Source organism: Martes martes (assembly GCF_963455335.1).
Source record: "Martes martes genome assembly, chromosome: 14".
Lineage (NCBI taxonomy): Eukaryota > Metazoa > Chordata > Mammalia > Carnivora > Mustelidae > Martes > Martes martes.
This window is the reverse complement of record NC_137902.1, coordinates 8,558,837-8,568,089: the sequence shown is the minus strand read 5'-3', so window position 1 is coordinate 8,568,089 and position 9,253 is coordinate 8,558,837.

Here is a 9,253-nt window from a genome sequence, read left to right as displayed (position 1 = left end):
ACTCCATGAACACCATCTCCCTTCCTGTCCTCAGCCAGGCCTGAGGCCCCTGATCCACACCCCAGCCTCCTCCTTGCCCCGGCCTCAGGAACATGACTTGGGAAGCTCAGCCTTGCCCAGACCCCCAAGTCATGGATCCCTTCCTCCTCGACCAGGGAGGGCCTGATGGAGATCCCTGCAGGGCGAGAATCCAAGGGGAATCTGCTGTTTGCCCAGCTCCCGACTCTGCCCAGCGAATGCCCTCCAGCCCCGACGGGGTCTGGGGCCTTGGCTGAGCCCTCCAGGACAGTCCCGGGAAGGCAGCGTCTCGCGATCAATCTTGCCACAGTCTCCATGAATTTTAAATAATAGCGGCTTTGCTCTTTCTCGCTCGCTCCCTGGGCGCGTCGGACTTGCAGCTTTTACAAGATCATATTTCTTCACATTTTCATACAATTATTTTAAATGGACAAGATAATGTTGAAATTCTTATTTAAAATGTATGCAGGTAGAGAATGAGCCTTCCTGCTTTTTATATTTAACACCAGACGGGGCAATAGAAGGGAATTTTAACAACAGAATTGAAGTGGAAGTGTCTTATGCATTCATGATGGACTCGGGGTTTAAGCAGCTGGTTTTCTTTGATGAATAAATAATTACACCCAAAATAGTTTGGCCATTATTAATCTCATTTTAGACTCTGCACATTTTATTGGTTCTTAAGTACATGAATTTTGTGATGTTCACCAAAGGGCGGCTTTCTTAATTAACATTGTAAGTTAAAGAAAAAAAGTTTCAGCAGTTTTGTCCAAGGCGGGGTGGGGGTGGGGCATCGGGGTGGGTGGCAGAAGGCCTGACTGCTTCTAGAATGAATACTTTCCAGACTAATGACCCCCAGAGATATTTCATGCAGCCGGCTCACTTCCGGAGCAGCCAACGAGATCAGCAGAGGCCCAGCCAGAAGGGAGCCATGAGACAGCACTGCCCGGGGGAAGCCTGGGTGCCCAGGAGCTTGCCGTTCGGGTTCTGTCTGTGTGACCCCAGTGCTCCCTTCAGCAGCACATATACTAGGATTGGAACATGTGACCCCAGAAGGCAGAGATGCTTGACCTCCCCCTTCCCTAACTGCCCCCCCCAACATGGGTATCTCTTGTGCAAACATTAAAGCAATTATGTTTTAGTCTGTGAAACGCTTACTAGGGTTTTATAAACTGAGAACATTATAAAGAAGAAAATCCAACAATCTTATTGCATAGATAATACATACTGACCTTTATAAAATCAAGGGGGTAGGTTTACTCAGAAAGTTCAAGTAGAAAAGAGAAGTAGCGAATATTTATAGAGCACTCATGTGATTTTTAGCGTACGAGAATCATGCAAGGCAGACACGACATTATCCCTGCTTGTGGACCAGGACATAGATGCTCAAGGACCCAGAGTGACGTGGTCGAGGTTACTCAAGTAAGCAACGGGTCTCTTGTGTCCATGAATGCTACGATTCTGCTCTGCTGCAACTTAAGGGAAAAGTTATAGAGAAAAAGAAAAAGCTACTTGTTCCCCCAGCCCTTCCCACTAAGGGAATCACTGTCAACAGTTTCTGGTAATTTCTTCCAGAAAAAAATTAAATGTTTGCCACAGTATCGTTTTCCGCTTATGGATGTCAGAAATGTGAAGCTCTGGGCACGTTTTCTCCTTGGTAAAATGGTGGGTCTGGTTGAAGCCTCACCCCCACTCCCAGTTTCCCAGGGGGGCAGCTCTTCTGCCTCGTCTGCGGTGGTCGTGGGTCCACCTTTCAACAAGGGGGGGCTCGTTGCCGTGGGAAACAGCTCGCCGAAACCTGAGGGTTCTTGCAGTTCCAAAGCACATCACCCCCACACAGAGAAGTCCCCTAGCCCCTCCCTAAAGGAGATTGCAGGGAGCGTGGCGGGGCGGGGACAGTCCAGTGGTCCCTGGGGAGGCTCCAGACAAAAGCTAGATTTGGAATCCGCCTGAGAATTTGTCCTTCTAGACAAGAGGAGCAAAAGCATGGGTCAGAAATAATCATGGTGCCAAGGGACAAAACCACCCTGGAAAGTTCTTGAAATCAGCCCTAAGTGTAGTATCTGTGCCATGCTTGCTTGGCATCTGGGAGACTGACACGGCACCTCCTGACAAGCGCAGCTCGGGTCCCAGGGTTTTCCTCCATCAGGAAGTGGTTGGTGGGCATTAGGGACCAGTGTTAGGAAGAAGACAGAACTTGAAATCCTGGGGGAACGCTCAGCCACACTCAGAGAGGGGCACAGACAGAAGGCTTTGGAGGGAGGAGCAGGGTCCGTCCTGGATCCTATGCTCCCTGTCCCCCCCAGCCCCGCCCAGGGCACACATTCAAGCAGGACCCGTCTCCCTCACTGGCCACTGCGGAATGAACTGAGGTTGCACGTGCATTTGTCTTTGACGACAAATGACCCAGGTCCTTTGGGAAGCCAGCCAGGCCTCCTTGTTGGGGTCATCTACCCATAACCATTCAACCACTAAAAATTCCAGTGGATTACCGGATTTACCCTTGCGGCAAACGGTGACACTTCTTTGGTCATCTTTCCTGTTGCCGAATCGATTTCACCTAACTTCTTTGCGGTCCTGAAAGCCAGAGAGGAAATGGGGCACGTGCTCAGAATTTCACTGGACACGGCACCTCCTTCGAAGGGCTCCTGAGTTCTGTAGCCATTCCTACCTAACGTGCTGTCTCCGGTGCCTGAGATTTACAACTAATTCTGATAAAATTTCAGGGGAATTGGAATGGTTATGGGTGTTTTTCTTTGATGGAGAATCAAACATGTGACTTTAAGTGAATACTTGCCTTTTATTACCCATCCCTGTCCGTAAAATATCTGGTTTATGTGCCAAGAAAAGTATAAACATATGGCACAGTATTGGTTTTTCAGTAACTTGGCTTAAGCCAAAGGGGAAAAAAAAATCCCATCCTGACACTATTTATGAAACAATTAATGTTGTCAACAGCCTTCCCACCTGCTGAGTTACACACAGCCGTCTAGGCCATGATGACTCCAAGAAGTGTCAACAATTCTAATATGAACTGTGGAAGCAAATCCATTTGAAAGGACTTATTTCTATGACTTATAAAACGTGATGATAGATTGCTCTGCAACTATAGAACACAAAAGATGCCTTATTCTCAGTAGAATTCCCCCACCATAAAGCTAATGTCAAGATAACAAGCAACCGTGATGTGCCAGGCATTTCCACAAATAGTACCTCACTGAATCCTAACAACAACCAGATGAGGTGGATGGTAGTATTGTCACGGGCCATCTTACAGCTGAAAAAACTAATTCTCATTGAGGTCAAATAGCTTGTTCAAGGTCACGTTTAGAGGCTGCCCAAGGAATTTTGTCTCAGTCAGCCTGGACAGCTATAACAGAATACCCTACACTGGGCGGCTTACATAACAGAAATTTATTTCTCCCAGTTCTGGAGGCTGGAAGTCCCCAGTCAAGGGGCCGGCATGGTGGGGTTGTGGTGCGAGCCCTCTTCCTGGCTCCTCTACTTGTCTTCACCCCGCAGAGAGATAGAGCTCTGGTCTCTTCCTCTTTCTACAGGGTGCTAATCCCATCATGGGGGCTCCACCCTCCTGACCTCATCCAAACCGAATTACCTCCCAAAGGCCCCATCTCCTAATACTACCATCACGTTGGTGGTTCGGGCTTCAACCTGGATTTGGGGGGCGCACAAGCAAGACTCATACAGACTTTCAGTCTATAGCAAATTCAAACTGATCTTTGGGATCTAAAGGACTGTGTGTGTCCACAGCAGGTCACTGAGAGGGGCCTATGTTGATGTTCACCTAAATAAATTGGATTTTCAAAATCAGTTTTTAAAAAAGCAAAAAACCATGGACTACTTTTGAAAAACCATTCGGCAGTTATCCGTGAACTTAACGTATCAAACATAACCCTACCCAGGGACCAAGCAAACGGACACACAGGTCCACAAAGACTTGCGTAGAAATGTCCGCAGCATCCCGAAGCCGGGAACAATGCAAATATGTTTCAGCAGGTGAAAAGGTAAACAAACAGGGGTACCTCCACACACCGGTACCCTAGTCAGCAAAAGGGGTGAAGTACTGGTGCCAGGAACAATTTGGATGCCCCAGAATGTTCTGCTGAGCTAAAGAAGTCAGACACCAGAGAGTAGATATCACGTGAGTCCATTTACTGATATGAAATCCTAGAATGGACATAACTAATCTATACTGACAGAAAGCAGGTCAGTGGTTGCCTGAGGCTCGGGAGGGAGGTTGATTGCAAAGAAGTGGCTACGAACTATCTGGGGAAATGGAAATGCTCTCTCTCTCGATGTGGCGGTGGTTACACGGGTGTATGCGTTTGACAGAACTCGTTGAACTGTGGACTTCAAATTGCTACATTTTTATGGCATGCAAATTATACCTCACTAACGTTTTCAACAAGGCAAGATGGTAGGGCATATTGAAGAGAGCATGCTCTCGAGGTGTGAGGACCTGACCTCCTGGGCCCCACAATTTTATGGACTCATCCCATGGCGTGGGAACCTGTTGCTTAACCCCTCCGAGCCCCGGGTTCCGCATCCCTCAAGCAGAGAAGACGCTACGACTGTACTGGGGCGGGGTCATTTGGGCGGCACAGAACAGAATCCTGAAGCAGATTTCCCAGAGATGTTTACAACACTTCTGCTTAGACCTGGGGGGGGGGGGGGGGAGGGCTGAAATCTCATAGCATGGTCCTGCCAGCTGTAAGGAAGCTTCATCCCAGGCAGTGAAGTGCCTTCCTAAAATCTGTTTCCAGGGAGAGGGGTGAGGATGCTGGAGGAGGCATCCATCAGCCTCTGCCCAAAGAGCTCTTCTTCCCGAATGATTTGACGATCCAAAGAGTCCACATACCTGTTCCGTGGAGCTCAGAGCACACTGTTACTGGTATCGACTCTCAGTTAGATATTAGCGATGATTCCTTTTCGGAACGGAATGTGTTCTACGCAAAGCTGTGACTTTAGAAGCTCATTCAGTGCAAGCTGGTGCAACCACTCTGGAAAACAGTGTGGAGGTTCCTCAAAAAACTGAAAATAGAGCTACCCTACGACCCAGCAATTGCACTCCTGGGTATATATCCTAAAGATACAAACGTGGTGCTCCGAAGGGGCACGTGCACCCGAATGTTTATAGCAGCAATGTCCACAATAGCCAAACTGTGGAAAGAGCCTAGATGTCCATCAACAGATGAATGGATAAAGAAGATGTGGTATATATACACAATGGAATACTATGCAGCCATCAAAAGACATGAAATCTTGCCATTTGCGACGACGTGGATGGAACTAGAGGGTATCATGCTTAGCGAAATAAGTCAATTGGAGAAAGACAACTATCATATGATCTCTTTGATATGAGGAAGTGGAGATGCAAGGTGGGGGGGTTTGGGAGGAGGTAGGAAAAGAAAAAATGAAAAGATGGGATTGGGAGGGAGACAAACCATAAAAGACTCAATCTCAAGAAACAGACTGAGGGTTGGGGGGGGAGGGGGGACGGGAGAGGGTGGTGGGGAAATGGACATTGGGGAGGGTATGGGCTATGATGAGTGCTGTGAAATGTGTAAACCAGACGATTCACAGACCTGTACCCCTGGGGATAAAAATACATTATATGTTTATTAAAATAAAAAAATTAAAAAAAAAAATAGAAGCTCATTCAGTAACACCGGCCCCTACTTCTTTGTCCCTCCCTCCCTCCGCCAGCAATCCGAGTTCCTGCCAGGGTCAGGCCACTGCCCAAGTCTAGGCCTCATGTGTGATAATTATCAAAACAATAACAAATACGATCATGACAACAGTCATGAACGAGCCCAGACTGTGATCCAGGAGCTGTGCTTAGCGCTTCATATTCATTTTCCTACTTCATTCTCTGCACACCACCTCGAACTTGAGCGGCGGGCGTTCGCCGTGCTTGGGCAGCGGGACACGCGAACGTGTCCAGGGACCCCGACCCTGGAGGCGGAGGCTCACTTCTGGAAACTGGCGGGAAACCGCGGCTCCGCCCACCCCTGGCAGCGAGGGCGTGTCACGTGACCTGGGCTCGCCCAATCAGATGCTCCTGCTGGGACTCTGGGCTTTGGGTGGGGGCAAGACAGTGGGTGGTGGGTCCCGGCAGAGGCTGGTGGCTGGGCTGGGGGAGAACCGACCCCCTTCCGTCCCAGCGCACTGCCAGCCTCTGCAACAGCCAGGCTCCGACTAGAAAGTGCTTCTGGCCCAACTGTATGTTCACAGCTGTCTAGACTCCTTTGGCTCCTGCTTTTTCTGAACCCGGTCTCCAGCCTTGCCATCTCTTGACTTGCCCTGCTGTATCCCTCCAAAGAATTTCTCTCTGCGGAACCCACTGCTCCTTCCACTCAGACCTGCCATGAGCCTGTACCTGGAGGTACCAGATGTCACCTCCGTAAGCAAGTAGGAGACCGGCCTCTGACTCTGTACCTGAGCCCAGACTCTTAAATTCCGTGTGGAAGTGGTTCCTCCACGTTCGGTCCCCAGCCTCTTTCCCTTTCAGGGCTCCAAACTAGTTTGCTGGGCTGGGAAGAAGGGGGCAGATACTGTTGTTTCAAGTTAAGTAAAATTTAAATAAAACAAAATTCTTGTTCTTCCCTCTGCCAAAAACCAAACACAACCAAAGAAAAACAAAAAACCAACTTCATCCACATTATTAACTTATCAAAAAAGAGACCATCTGGTTATCACGTTTAAATGAGCCAAATTCTAAATCCATTTGTGCATTTAGCTAAGAACCACCATGCTACCAAAATAACATTAAATACTCCGCACACATATAAGCCCACTTCTGATACTCAGCTGGAATCTGCAGGGACAGACTCGGGCACTGTTTGAGCTGGCTGGTCATGTCAGGACACGGCCAGTTTAATTCATTCTTAACCATCGGCTTCGCCATTAAGTGAATTCCCAATCTACTATAATTTGTTCAAATAAACTTATTTAATTTATTTGACAATCATTTTGTCCTTAGATTTCAAAACTAATAGAAACCCACACCAACACACCAACAAGGAAAACTTATGCTGATGGAAATTCTCAGTAGTGATGCAAGAATATTTCTCTTTATCTTCACCAGAATCAAGCATTATCTTTCCCCCTAGTTTTGCTAATTTAACAATAAAGAGGTATTTCATTGATGTTTTCATTTGCATTTGTTTGACTGATAGAGAGTGTAATCTGTTTGTTATGATAAACGAACTTCTAAACTAAAGGTGATCTTTATGAAAGACACATACCTCAGATATATGGCCCTGCTGGTTCTCCTTTTTTCCAGAATTTTCCATGTGTTTCCTTGTGGTTCCCATTTCCTCCCTCTCCACTCCCCTCTGATGGCCTTTGATCTTAACTAAATTCCATCCTCCCTCACTTTTGTCTCTGCTTTCACAAAACATTCTGGGTAGGTGTCTTACATATTTGCTGTCACAAAGGAAAGAGAGGATGCTTAGAATCTGGCTGACCTGGGTTCAAATCCTGCCTTTGCTGCCTATTTGTTGTATGACCTCAGCCAAGGTGTCTGAGCCTCAGCTTCCTTGTCTGTAAAGCAGGGTGACCATGAGGTTTAGGATCAAGGTCAAGTTCAGCACAGAGCCTGGCACACAGGAGCTCAGTAGCTGCCCCCCGTTATGAATGTGGTTTCCCCAGTTCCTTGTCCGTCTCATTTTCAAGATCACCTTTCCCATTCCTCCGTCCCAGACCTGTTACTCGTTAGCTGGGTAACTCAGCAAGGCATCCATTGGAACAATTCTTACACTATGCTATTAGAAGTGAAATTTCTTGTATTATTTAATAATGATACGTTTTTTTGCTATTTTTAAATAATGGAAAATGTGTGAACTGTGCCTCTCCTTATTGCCAGGTGCTCCATTACTGTAAATTGTAAAATAACATTTTAGTGAGTAATATTCCTTCTTCAGATCATACATCAAGTATATGTCATCTTCATTGTTTAATTGACGCTTTATTCCCCCCATTAAGATACAAGCAGAAATAAATTTCACTTCCCCTCCTGTAGATGCAATTTCATTTCGATCACACGTGTCAGTGGGAGCAATAAAACATCAATTAAGCAATGAAATCGTGACAAATACATGGCATTTGATGCATAATTGCCCCCTCCAATCTCGTTTTCCCCAAGGCCAAGGCTTCCCGGACCACTCAGGTTCTGTTTCACCCTCTAAAGTCAAGCCCAAGTTTCCACCCCTTTCCCCCCAGGATGGATATCTTGAGTACACCTCACCCAGAAGGAGCTGGGCTAGGGGGTTGGATCTTATCACAAAGTAGTGGTCTTGTTATTCTAGTGAGGAAACTGAGTCTCAGGGAGGCAAAAGCCTTGGAAGTCCCATCCTGGGTCCCTCCCCCCCTCCCTCACCTCCTGGGATCAGAGCTGGGATGGACCTCAAGCCAGCTCACTTTCCTCCCGACCAGACCATTCATGACTACGGGGCAGGGTAGTTTCCAACACAGAAGGAAGGCACTAGGCGCAAGGGCTTGTATCTCAGAGAAGGGGGGCTCCCTGGGAGGTCTAGGGTGGAGACTTGGCTGAGACGGCCCTCTCTCCACTGCAAGCCCCCAGAGGCCAGCTGACATTCTGAAAGCATGTTTGCATGTCCCATAGGTGCTGGGGCAGTTCCTGGGGACACCTGTGGGGCTGGGTGAGTGGAGAGCGTGACATGGGTGGGGAGGGGGGATCCTCTTGCCTGGGCAAGCAGAGGGAGGGAGGGACGGAGTAACACGAAGTAAGTGCTCACTAAAGAGTGTTCAGTAGCTGAAACAGCCGCTGCCCCACCCCCAGAGCCTGCCTAGTGCCTTGGCCCGAGGCAGTAGGAAAGGGGATTTGCTCCCTGGCCCCCCGGGGCTGGGCAGGCAGGGCTGGCCAGCTCTGATGATCCCAGGAATGCTTACTGTTTGGGGGGCCTCTGCCACCTCCTAGAACCAGCGGTGGCTCCCTTTTTCAGGAAAGGCTGTCCCAGTGGGACCGTGGCAGTGGGCGGAGGGAGGAGAAGGGCTTTGAAATGGGCCGTGCCTGAGGCGCCATCGAAGGGGATGTTGAACTTCCACTCCCTGTTTCTGAAGAGTAATTTTCTGCAGAGACATGAAGAATAATAGGAGGAACTTGGCTCATTTTGGCAAATTGCTCCAATTTTCCCGCATTCTCGGCCCCCTGTATCACCTGCCCCCACCTGTCTATTTGGGCCACTTAATGCTC